Source organism: Pristiophorus japonicus, chromosome 6 (genome assembly GCF_044704955.1).
Source record: "Pristiophorus japonicus isolate sPriJap1 chromosome 6, sPriJap1.hap1, whole genome shotgun sequence".
NCBI classification, from domain to species: domain Eukaryota; kingdom Metazoa; phylum Chordata; class Chondrichthyes; family Pristiophoridae; genus Pristiophorus; species Pristiophorus japonicus.
Window position 1 is genome coordinate 115526800 of NC_091982.1, and position 13675 is coordinate 115540474.

General features: G+C 45.4%; 1 protein-coding gene across 3 annotated transcripts in view; it reads left to right on the forward strand.

Annotated features, from left to right (window-relative positions):
- LOC139265219 (UAP56-interacting factor-like) overlaps positions 1-13675 on the forward strand; it is a 54959-nt gene that overhangs the window by 14418 nt on the left and 26866 nt on the right. The window lies entirely within an intron of this gene.

The following is a 13675-nucleotide window of genomic DNA, read 5'->3' on the forward strand; positions in this document are numbered from 1 at the left end:
TTCAATTAATCAACTGTAGCTAGGTACTGGGAACCTCTATGTCTAGTAAATGTCATACAAGTATATATTAAATTAATTAATATGGTCTTTGGTCGCACTGATACTTATTCTGGCCCTTTACTTGTGGCAGAGTTTAGTGACCAACAGAAAGGAGCCCAAGTAATTTTTAAAGAATAAAGCAATTGTGATTTGGTTTACTGACTCCAGTCACAAAGGAGCCCCATTTTTGGCCTTGTTTTATTGGAACAAAAATAAGTTCTGGATTTTTAGTACACGGTTGTGTCTTAGACTAAAAGTGAGATGGGAAATAGTGCTGTAAGGTCATTACAAATAGCACGCTCTACGTGCATTAATCCACATCCTCATCTGAAAGGAGGAACTAGCAGCATGGTGATGAAGCTTTCTTTGGACTATTGACCGGTTCGGGCCACACTACCAGCAGTAACACTTGTAATGATGTACCAGGAGGAATATGGGGCCACAATGTCAATTTTTCCAACGACAGCGGTGGCCTGGATTGTCTTGAAACAGCACAACTTCCAAGTTATGCCCAAATGTACATCAAAATTGCCACAAAAATAGCCGAAACAAAACAAATTAAGGCATAACAGTCCTTAAAACTAAGGGTAATATGCATCATAATGGCAGCTGTGGCTCAGTGGGTCACACTCTCACTTCTGAGTCAGAAGGTTGTGGCTTCAAGTTCCACTCTTGAGCACAAAAATCCAGGCTGACACTCCAGCGCAGAGCTGCAATGTCGGAGGTGCCGTCTTTTGGATGAGACCTTAAACCGTGGCCCTGTCTGCTCTCTCAAGTAGATGTAAAAGGTCCCATGGCACTATTTTGAAGAAGAGCAGGGGAGTTATCCCTGGTATCCTGGCCAATATTTATCCCTCGACAACAAAAACAGATTAATTGGTCATTATCACATTGCTGTTTGTGGGAGCTTGCTGTGCACAATTGGCTACTGCATTTCCTACATTATAAAAGTTACTACACTTCAAAAAGTACTTCATTGGCTGTAAAGCGCTTTGAGATGTCTGGTGGTCATGAAAGGTACTATATAAATGCAAGTCTTTCTTTTATAATAACATCTCATGCAGTGATTTCCAGGCATAATCTAATCTGACAGTTCAGTTACTGCCATGCTCAATTTTCCTTCATTCTGTATTTCATATAAATTTTGCTGATGAGAAAATATAGTCCTTTGACACTGTGCTGAAAATGATGTTACATTAGGGGAAATTTCAGCTGTTTGCACAAGTGACATTCATCCAAACTTTTTTGCTGATTACCATTGCTACGTTCATAATAAAGGATGAAACTGAGTACTGTGTACAATGAGCAAGTGTAACCTTAGCTCCTTTAATAAGACTCCAGAGTGCAGGTACCTCGTGTGTGGCCTGCTTATATACAGTGCTCCCAAGGGATGCTGGGATCCCATGGGACTCCAACAGGTAGGCCCTCTGGTGGTAGTTTAATACAGGTTACAAGGGGTTAAATACATAACATCATTCCCCCGTGAAGTCAATAGTACAATTATTTACAAGGTGAGATGATCTGGGGCTTTTCGCTCCCTTGTCAATCGTCTCAGTACCAATGTGGGTGTGGGTTAGTTGGTTGGTTCTTCACTGGGCTGTTAGGCAGCTGGCCTTGCCAGGCTGCTGGGGATGGTGAGCTTGTCTTCGTGGTCAACCATGATGTCAGTTGCCACGTGTGTGTGTGTGTGTGTTGGAGGGTCAAAGTTGGTGGTGTCTTCTTCAGGTTGTTCGTAGCTGTTTGAACCGCAATTTGATTTGGTCCAAATGTTTTCTGTATGTTTGTCCATTGGCCAATTTGACCTGAAACACCCTACTCCCCTCTTTGGCTGTGACCATGCCAGTGGGCCATTTGGGACCATGTCCATAATTGAGTACAAACACAGGATCATTGATCTCAATATCTCGTGACAAATTTGCGCGGTCATGGTACACACTTTGTTGATGCCGCCTGCCCTCCACGTGATCATGGAGATTAGGATGGACAAGGGACAGCCTTGTTTTGAGCACCCTTTTCATGCGCAGCTTGGCTGGGGGTACCCCGGTGAGTGAGTTGGGGTCTGGTGCGGTAGCTGAGCAGCACTCGGGACAGCCGAATCCTTCCTCCGAGGGAGCCTTCTGATACATGTTTCAAGCTTTGCTTGATGGTCTGAACTGCCAGTTCTGCCTGGCCGTTAGATGTGGGCTTGAACGGGGCAGATGTGACATGTTTGATCCTATTGCGGGTCATGAATTCCTTGAATTTAGCACTGGTGAAGCATGGCCCATTGTCGCTGACTCGGACATCAGGCAGGCCGTGCGTGACAAACATGGTTCATAGGCTTTCAATAGTGGCCGTGGATGTGCTTACGGACATTATCGCACATTCAGTCCATTTTGAATAAGCGTCCACAACAACGAAAAACATTTTGCCTAGAAATGCGCCCGCATAGTCCACGTGGATTCTCGACCATAGTTTAGAAGGCCATGACCGCAAACTTGGCCTCTCTGGGTGCATTGCTCAGCTGAGAGCAAGTGTTGCACTGGCGCAAGAATGACTCTAAATCTGAGTCGATGCAGGGCCACCACACATGGGATCTGGCTATGGCTTTCATCATTACAATGCGTGGGTGGGTGCTGTGCAGTTCACAAATGAACGTATCTCTGCCTTTCTTGGGCAAGACCATGCGATTACCCCACAACAGACAATCCACCTGCAGGGTCATTTCGTCTTTGCGCCTGTGGAACGGCTGAATCGCCTCCTGCATCTCCGCTGGGACGCTGGACCAGCTCCCATGGAGGACACAGTTTTTTTTTACCAAGGACAGTAAAGGATCCTGGCTGGTCCAGGTCCTGATCTGGTGGGCTGTGATGGGGGGACTTTTTATTTTCGAATGCCTCCATTACCATGAGCAAGTCCGCTGGCTGTGCCATTTCCACCCCGGTGGTGGGCAATGGCAGCCGACTGAGAGCATCTGCGCAGTTCTCTGTGGCCGGTCTGTGGTGGATTACATAGTTGTATGCCGACAGCATGAGTGCCCATCTTTGGATGCGGGCAGAGGCATTGGTGTTAATCGCTTTGCTCCCAGAGAAGTGATATGAGCGGCTTGTGGTCAGTTTCAAGCACAAACTTGAGGCCAAATAAGTACTGTTACAGTTATTTTACCCTGTAAGCGCATGCCAGAGCCTCTTTTTCAATCATGCTGTAGGCCCTTTCAGCCTTGGACAAACTCCTGGACGCATAAGCGACCGGTTGCAAAATCCCCGATTCATTAGCCTGTTGTAACACATTCACGACTCTGTATGATGACGCATCGCAAGCTCGCACTAATCTTTTACAAGGGTTATACAGGACAAGCAGTTTGTTTGAACACAACAGATTTCTGGATTTCTTAAAGGCAGCCTCTTGTGAATTCCCCCATACCCGATCATCTCCCTTGCGCAGTAGCGCATGTAGGGGTTCTAGCAGGGTGCTTAACCCAGGTAGGAAATTACCGAAGTAGTTAAGGAGTCCCAGGAACGACCACATCTCGGTCACGTTCTGTGGTCTCGGCGCATTCTTGATGGCCTCCGTCTTGGCGCCGGTGGGTGTGATGCTGTCTGCTGCGATTCTTCTCCCCAAGAACTCGACCTCCTGTGCCAGAAAAACACACTTCGAACGTTTCAACCTGAGCCCCACGCGATCCAACTGACTAAGAACCTCTTCCAGATTCTTCAAGTACTCAATGGTGTCCCGACCTGTAACCAGTATGTCATCCTGGAAAACCACGGTGCGAGGAACCGACTTTAGCAGACTCTCCATGTTCTGTTGGAAGATTGCCGCGGCCGACAGAATCCCGAACGGGCACTGGTTATAGATGAACAGACCTTTGTGCGTGTTGATGCAGGTGAGGCCTTTCGAAGACTCCTCCAGCTCCTGCGTCATGTAGGCTGAGGTCAGGTCCAGCTTGGTGAACGTCTTCCCTCCAGCCAGGGTCGCAAATGGGTCGTCTGCTTTGGGTAATGGATACTGGTCTTGTAGCGAAAAACTGTTAATCATTACTTTATAGTCCCCACAAATTCTAACCGTGCCATCCTCTTTAAGTACCGGGATAATCGGACTAGCCACTCGTTGAATTCCACTGCCGCGATGATGCCTTCTCACTGCAGCCTGTCCAGCTCAATTTCCACTTTCTCATGCATCATGTACAGTACCCCTCGTGCCCTGTGGTGGATGGGTCACGTACCGGGAACCAAATGAATCTGCACTTTCGCCCCCGAGAAGCTTCCAATGCCTGGCTTGAACAACGATGGGAACTTGCTCAGAACCTGGGCACATGAGGTGTCGTCGACGGACAAAAGCGCTCGGATGTTGTTCCAGTTCCAGCGGATTTTTCTTAGCCAGCTTTTGCCAAACAATGTGGGGCCATCCCCTGGCATGATCCACAGTGGGAGTTGGTGTACTGCTCCGTCATAGGAGACTTTGACTTCTGCACTGGGATTAGTTCCTTGGTGTAAGTCCTTAATTTGGTGTGAATGGGGTTGAGCTTGGGCCTGTGTGCCTTTTTGCCCCACAGCCTGTCGAAGGCCTTTTTACTCATTATGGACTGAATTGCACCTGTGTCCAGTTCCATAGATACTGGAATTCCGTTCAGTTCAACTTTCAACATTATTGGTGGACATTTCGTAGTGAATGTGTGTACCCTGTACACTTCTGCCTCCTCAATATGAGTCTCCAATTTAGCCTGATCCACAGTGGATCGATTTTCTTTTGCAACGTGGTGGCTTGCAGGGTTTGCAAGGTTTGCAGGGTTTGTAGTTCGCCTGCACATTCGCTGGAGATGTCCCATTATTCTGCATCCATTGCTTGCATAGTGCTTGAAGCGGCATTGATGGGGCCGATGACCACCTCCACAACGCCAACAAGGTGTTAACTGCCTCGCATTAACGATTGATGGTGGACTCTGGGTCATCTGAGGTCGGGCAGCAGCAGCATGACGTTCTGCCATGTATATTTCTGCTCGAAAACGACGTTACTTTATGCACAGTACTGGCTGAAACTACTTTACTCTGCAAAATCTGCTTGGTGTTGTCGCTGGTGGACATAAATGCCTGGGCTATCGTTATGGCTTTACTTAGATTCGGAGTTTCAACCATCAACAGTTTGCGAAGGATTGCCTCATGGTCAATGCCCAGTACAAAAAAGTCTCCAAGCATTTGTTCTAGGAATTCCTCAAATTCACAATGTTCTGCGAGGCGCCTTAGTTCAGCGACATAGCTCGCCACTTCCTGGCCCTCCGACCGTTGACCCATGTAGAACTGATATCTCGCCATCAAAATGCTTTCCTTAGGATTTAGGTGCTTCCAGACCAGCATACACAATTCTTCATAGGATTTTTCTGTTGGTTTTGCTGGAGCTAGGAGATTCTTTGAGGCCATAGGTTGTTGCCCCACAGACAGTTAGGAGGATCACCCTTCATTTGGCAGCGTTCTCGTCCTCTTCCAGCTCGTTGGCCACAAAATATTGATCAAGTCTCTCCATGAAGGTCTCCCAATCGTCTCCTTCTGAGAACTTCTCAAGGATACCAACTGTTCTTTGCATTTTCGCGCGGTTGTTCGTTACCTCGTCGCCAATTGATACGCTCATAATAAAGGATGAATCTGAATACTGTGTACAATGAGCAAGTATGACCTTAGCTCCTTTTTAATAAGACTCCAGAGTGCAGGTACCTCGTGGGTGGCCTGCTTCTACTGTGCTCCCAAGGGATGCTGGGATCCCTTGGGACTCCAACAGGTGGGCCCTCTGGTGGTAGTGTAATACAGGTTACAAGGGATTAAATACATAACAACCATGTTATTTTTTTATAAGCAATCCTATTGCTGAAGTCCAAAATAAATACAGATAATTTATGTAGCATTTTAGATTATGCTGAAACTTGCTGACATTGTGTTTGCTCAGAGGTGTTGAGTTTAAACGTTAAAGATTAGCAAGGAACTGGTTTCAAAAGCACTTCTAAAATGTAGTTGATTTGGGTGGTATTTGGAATACATGTACGGAGGATCCGGAGTGCAAAACAATGATTGGATTAGATTTACGTGAGACGAAAGAACAAGAACCACTACAATTTCGATGCCATGTTTGGTTCAAATTTTGAGTATGGGTGTGGGGTAGCTAAAGCACGGTATCAAGAGATATGGAGCTAAGGTGGGTAAATGGAGTTGAGGTACAGATCAGTCATGATCTAATTGAATGGCGGAGCAGGCTCAAGGGGCTGAATGGCCGCTTACTCCTCTTCCTATGTTCCTAGCACTATTTGACTCCTTTGCCTTGGGCCACAACTGATTTCTTGATGCTCTTTGACATAGCTGCATGGAAATAGCCCATCCGAACTTAACACTATGCCTTAATTCTTAGTTTCAACTACTCTTAATTACCAGAATTGGAGAATGGCAATACCCGAGTCTTCTTTTCTCTAATTTAGAACAAAGCTAAAATAAGACTGCTGAGAGATTTGAAATGAACACCTCATAGATAATGCAGCAAATTTTCATCTCTCGTGCTTCCAATGCAAAGCTTTGTGCAACAAGGGCACATATTGGAAATTCAACCATGTGTCTCGAATGGGCTTTGGGCAATTAAAAGTGATGTCTGGAAAATTGTACAGAGCATGCACCTGAATTCCAGATGCGCACACCCAGCAAGTGCAACTCTCCACTGGAAGCACTAGAGATAAAACATTACCCCTTGAGATGTAATTGTAGGAGCCTTTTTATTCTGTGCATAATAAAATTAAATGAAACCACTGCATATTATATAGAATAACACTGGAGTGTACTTCAAGGATTCAGTGTTGTTGCTAAGTCGGTCAAACTTTGCTCTTGTGGTTTATAATGTCATCTGAATCTTTCAACATGTTCCAGCCTTTTAACACATTCCAGTTTATGTGTTAATCCTAAATTTATTTCTTTTTCATTACTGTTCTGTCAAAATACTGGTGCATTTGGCTGCAAGTACATGTCAGCTGCTTGTCTCAGGCTGTAGAATGTGACATGCAGCCCGCAAACTGAAGTTAACCAGCCACCTGAACGTCACTGGTATCAGCCTTAAAGCAGCTGTGTGTATTTTTGCACAGGCAGCGCTCAGATTCCTTCCCCGTTCATTTATTTGTCTGTTGGGAAAGCATGGGTGTGAGCAGCGGCTTCCTACTGGCTTTTGAAACATTGCACACACAAATGTTAAAAGTTCCTAAGAACAACGTATCAGCTGGTTTCCTCTGCTAATAGTAAGCACCTGAGTTATGTCCTGCACCACCACAGGATGCAAACTCAACCAAGTGTGAGACAGGTTCCTGGTGAATGCTTGCATTACTGCACTTGGGAATCAGATGGGAACTTGACTCTACTTTTGTGTCAATAAAACCACTTCACACTGGGGCAACAGTGCCAATATAATGCTTAAAAAAACATTTTATTGAATTGCTTTTAAATCTCCGTAAGGACTGTGGCAGAGCTTACTCTCAATGGAAATAGTTTTGGCATCACCACCGCCATTTTCCTCATTCATCCAAAAATGTACAGTCAGCACCACAAATAGGATAACATCTCCAGCAGTAGCAGTTTTATTTAAGGCTAAAAATCATGTCAAAGAGTGACCTTTGATTTCGTACAACTCTAACAGAATCTAGGGGATGGTGTAAAAAAAAAACAATATAAGACACTTATTTAAGACTAGGAAATACATTGATAGGGGCTGCTTTATTTTTGGCACACGTTTCAAAGAAGCAAAATTGACAGAAAATAGAAGTTTCCATTACCCTGGCCTGATAACATAATCTGTTCATACAGGGAGTAAGTCATTAAAGTAAGAACTTGCATTTATAGAACACCTTTCATATCTTCACGGTGCTTCACAGATAATGAAATACTTTTTGAAGTGTAGTCACTGTTGTAATGTAGGTAAACACAATAGCTAATTAATACATAGAAACATAGAAAATAGGTGCTGGAGTAGGCCATTCGGCCCTTCTAGCCTGCACCGCCATTCAATGAGTTCATGGCTGAACATGCAACTTCAGTACCCCATTCCTGCTTTCTCACCATACCCCTTGATTCCCCTAGTAGTAAGGACTTCATCTAACTCCTTTTTGAATATATTTAGTGAATTGGCCTCAACAACTTTCTGTGGTAGAGAATTCCACAGGTTCACCACTCTCTGGGTGAAGAAATTCCTCCTCATCTCGGTCCTAAATGGCTTCCCCCTTATCCTTAGACTGTGTCCCCTGGTTCTGGATTTCCCCAACATTGGGAACATTCTTCCTGCATCTAACCTGTCTAACCCCGTCAGAATTTTTTAAACGTTTCTATGAGGTCCCTTCTCATTCTTCTGAACTCCAGTGAATACAAGCCCAGTTGATCCAGTCTTTCTTGATAGGTCAGTCCCGCCATCCCGGGAATCAGTCTGGTGAACCTTCGCTGCACTCCCTCAATAGCAAGAATGTCCTTCCTCAGGTTAGGAGACCAAAACTGTACACAATACTCCAGGTGTGGCCTCACCAAGGCCCTGTACAATTGTAGCAACACCTCCCTGCCCCTGTACTCAAATCCCCTCGCTATGAAGGCCAACATGCCATTTGCTTTCTTAACCGCCTGCTGCACCTGCATGCCAACCTTCAATGACTGATGTACCATGACACCCAGGTCTCTTTGCACCTCCCCTTTTCCTAATCTGTCACCATTCAGATAATAGTCTGTCTCTCTGTTTTTACCATCAAAGTGGATAACCTCACATTTATCCACATTATACTTCATCTGCCATGCATTTGCCCACTCACCTAACCTATCCAAGTCGCTCTGCAGCCTCGTAGCATCCTCCTCGCAGCTCACACTGCCACCCAACTTAGTGTCATCTGCAAATTTGGAGATACTACATTTAATCCCCTCGTCTAAATCATTAATGTACAGTGTAAACAGCTGGGGCCCCAGCACAGAACCTTGCGGTACCCCACTAGTCACTGCCTGCCATTCTGAAAAGTCCCCATTTACTCCTACTCTTTGCTTCCTGTCTGACAACCAGTTCTCAATCCATGTCAGCACACTACCCCCAATCCCATGTGCTTTAACTTTGCACATTAATCTCTTATGTGGGACCTTGTCGAAAGCCTTCTGAAAGTCCAAATATACCACATCAACTGGTTCTCCCTTGTCCACTCTACTGGAAACATCCTCAAAAAATTCCAGAAGATTTGTCAAGCATGATTTCCCTTTCACAAATCCATGCTGACTTGGACCTATCATATTACCTCTTTCCAAATGCACTGCTATGACATCCTTAATAATTGATTCCATCATTTTACCCACTACCGATGTCAGGCTGACTGGTCTATAATTCCCTATTTTCTCTCTCCCTCCTTTTTTAAAAAGTGGGGTTACATTGGCTACCCTCCACTCCATAGGAACTGATCCAGAGTCAATGGAATGTTGGAAAATGACTGTCAATGCATCCACTATTTCCAAGGCCACCTCCTTAAGTACTCTGGGATGCAGTCCATCAGGCCCTGGGGATTTATTGGCCTTCAATCCCATCAATTTCCCCAACACAATTTCCCGACTAATAAGGATTTCCCTCAGTTCCTCCTCCTTACTAGACCCTCCGACCCCTTTTATATCCGGAAGGTTGTTTGTGTCCTCCTCAGTGAATACCGAACCAAAGTACTTGTTCAATTGGTCCGCCATTTCTTTGTTCCCCGTTATGACTTCCCCTGATTCTGACTGCAGGGGACCTACGTTTGTCTTTACTAACCTTTTTCTCTTTACATATCTATAGAAACTTTTGCAATCCGTCTTAATGTTCCCTGCAAGCTTCTTCTCGTACTCCATTTTCCCTGCCCTAATCAAACCCTTTGTCCTCCTCTGCTGAGTTCTAAATTTCTCCCAGTCCCCGGGTTCTCTGCTATTTCTGGCCAATTTGTATGCCACTTCCTTGGCTTTAATGCTATCCCTGATTTCCCTTGATAGGCACGGTTGAGCCACCTTCCCTTTTTTATTTTTACGCCAGACAGGAATGTACAATTGTTGTAGTTCATCCATGCGGTCCCTAAATGTCTGCCATTGCCCATCCACAGTCAACCCCTTCAGTATCATTCGCCAATCTATCCTAGCCAATTCACGCCTCATACCTTCAAAGTTACCCTTCTTTAAGTTCTGGACCATGGTCTCTGAATTAACTGTTTCATTCTCCATCCTAATGCAGAATTCCACCATATTATGGTCACTCTTCCCCAAGGGGCCTCGCACAATGAGATTGCTAATTAATCCTCTCTCATTACACAACACCCAGTCTAAGATGGTCTCCCCCCTAGTTGGTTCCTCGACATATTGGTCTAAAAAACCATCCCTTATGCACTCCAGGAAATCCTCCTCCACCGTATTGCTTCCAGTTTGGTTAACCCAATCTATGTGCATATTAAAGTCACCCATTATAACTGCTGCACCTTTATTGCACGCACCCCTAATTTCATGTTTGATGCCCTCCCCAACATCACTACTACTGTTTGGAGGTCTGTACACAACTCCCACTAACGTTTTTTGCCCTTTGGTATTCTGCAGCTCTACTCATATAGATTCCACATCATCCAAGCTAATGTCCTTCCGAACTATTGCCTTAATTTCCTCCTTAACCAGCAATGCTACCCCACCTCTTTTTCCTTTTATTCTATCTTTCCTGAATGTTGAATACCCCTGGATGTTGAGTTCCCAGCCCTGATCATCCTGGAGCCACATCTCCGTAATCCCAATCACATCATATTTGTTAACATCTATTTGCACAGTTAATTCATCCACCTTATTGCGGATACTCCTTGCATTAAGACACAAAGCCTTCAGGCTTGTTTTTTTAACACCCTTTGTCCTTTTAGAATTTTGCTGTACAGTGGCCCTTTTTGTTCTTTGCCTTGGGTTTCTCTGCCCTCCACTTTTCCTCATCTCCTTTCTGTCTTTTGCTTTTGCCTCCTTTTTGTTTCCCTCTGTCTCCCTGCATTGGTTCCCATCCCCCTGCCATATTAGTTGAAATCCTCCCCAACAGCACTAGCAAACACTCCCCCTAGGACATTGGTTCCGGTCCTGCCCAGGTGCAGACCGTCCGGTTTGTACTGGTCCCACCTCCCCCAGAACCGGTTCCAATGCCCCAGGAATTTGAATCCCTCCCTGCTGCACCACTGCTCAAGCCACGTATTCATCTGCGCTATCCTGCGATTCCTACTCTGACTAGCACATGGCACTGGTAGCAATCCCGAGATTACTACTTTTGTGGTCCTACTTTTTAATTGAGCTCCTAGCTCCTTAAATTCGTTTCGTAGGACCTCATCCCTTTTTTTACCTATGTCGTTGGTACCAATGTGCACCACGACAACTGGCTGTTCTCCCTCCCTTTTTAGAATGTCCAGCACCCGCTCCGAGACATCCTTGACCCTTGCACCAGGGAGGCAACATACCATCCTGGAGTCTCGGTTGCGGCCGCAGAAACGCCTATCTATTCCCCTCACCATTGAATCCCCAATCACTATTGCTCTCCCACTCTTTTTCCTGCCCTCCTGTGCAGCAGAGCCAGCCATGGTGCCATGAACTTGGCTGCTGCTGCCCTCCCCTGATGAGTCATCCCCCTCAACAGTACCCAAAGCAGTGTATCTGTTTTGCAGGGGGATGACCACATGGGACTCCTGCACTACCTTCCTTGCACTGCTCTTCCTGTTGGTCTTCCATTCCCCATCTGGCTGTGGACCCTTTCCCTGCGGTACGACCAACTCGCTACACGTGATACTCACGTCATTCTCAGCATCGTGGATGCTCCAGAGTGAATCCACCCTCAGCTCCAACTCCGCAACGCGGACCGTCAGGAGCTTGAGGTGGATACACTTCCTGCAGATATAGTCGTCAGGGACACTGGTGTCGTCCCTGAGTTCCCACATGGTACAGGAGGAGCATAACACCCGACCGAGCTCTCCTGCCATGACTTAACCCTTAGATACATATTAAGGTCCCACAAAAATGAGAAAACAAACTAGATAATCTGTTTTATGGTTTTGTTTGAGGGATAAATGTTGGCCAGAATACTGGAAGATCTCCCCCCCCCCCGCCCCCCTTCGTCTTCAAATAATGACATGGGATCTTTTACATTCACATAGGCCATTCAGTCCCTCAGCCTGTTAGATCATGGCTGATCTGTACCTCAACCCCATTCACTACTTTTCTCCATTTTCCTTGATACCCTTTTAACAGAAATCTATCAATTTCAGTCTTGAATTACAGTCTTCTGGGGGAGGGAGTTCCAGATACCTGATTTCACTTTGAAATGCCGAACTCTAATATTAAGATAATGCTGCCTTGTTCTTGATTCCACCAACAGAGGAAATAGTTTCTCTGTATGTATGCTATCGATTCCTTTCATAATTTAAACATCTCAATCAGATCACCCTGTTATACAACCTGTCATCATCATTTAATCCTTTCAGCCTCATATCATTCTGGTGAATCTGCATTGCACCCTCTCCAAAGCTATATCTTTGCTGATGTGCCCAAAACGTATCCTTCAAAAAGGCTGTAAACAGCTTTTTTACATATCCTATCAGTTCAGCCAACAGGGGTGTCGTATCCCCCTTAGAACATAAGAAATTGGAGCAGGATTAGACCATTTGGCCCCTCGAGTCTGCTCTGCCATTCAATCAGATCATGGCTGATCTGATCTTGGCCTCAACCCCACAGGGATTAATACTGAGGCCTCAACTATTTACAATCTATATTAATGACTTGGATGAAGGGACCGAGTGTCATGTAGCTAAGTTTGCTGGTGGGTGGTAAAGCAAGTTGTGAGGAGGACGCAAATAATCTGCAAAAGGATAGAGACAGGCTAAGTGAGTGGGCAAACATTTGGCAGAAGGAGTATAATGTGGGAAAGTGTGAGGTTATCCACTTTGGCAGGAAAAATAAAAAAACAGATTATTATTTAAATGGAGAGAGATTACAAAATGCTGCAGAACAGATGGACCTGGGGGTCCTTGTGCATGAAACACAAAGGTAGTATGCAGGTACAGCAAGTAATCAGGAAGGCAAATGGAATATTGGCCTTCATTGCAAGGGCGATGGAATATAAAAGTAGGGAAGTCCTGCTACAAACATACAGGGTATTGGTGAGACCAACCTGGAGTACTGTTGTCATGTATGTACTTTTGGGATCACTACCCACTAGATGGCATCACTGTTGGAGGCCATTGGGCTGCACGCACGTGTTTGCAGCCCAAATATAAAAGGCTAGCCATTTTGTAAATTGGTCCCTTTGGGCCTTAATAAAGCAGAGTCAAGGTCATACCTCTTGGAGTTAAACAGTACTCAGTGGAACAGTTATTGCATACACAACATTTGGCGACGAGGCAACAAAAACCTTTGCATGCAAAAATGAGCACAATTGGATTGTTGGAGCAATTTGTGGAAGGAGAAGATTGGGCAGACTTTGTGAGCTGTTTGAGCCAGTTCTTCGTGGCCAACAAAGTGGAGGAGGTCGGCGACGCAGATTGGCGTCGGGCGGTGTTCTTCACGGTTTGCGGTCCAAAGATTTATGATCTGATAAAGAATCTACTCCTGCCTATGAGTCCAACAGAGAAGACATATGAAGAATTGTGTACACTGCT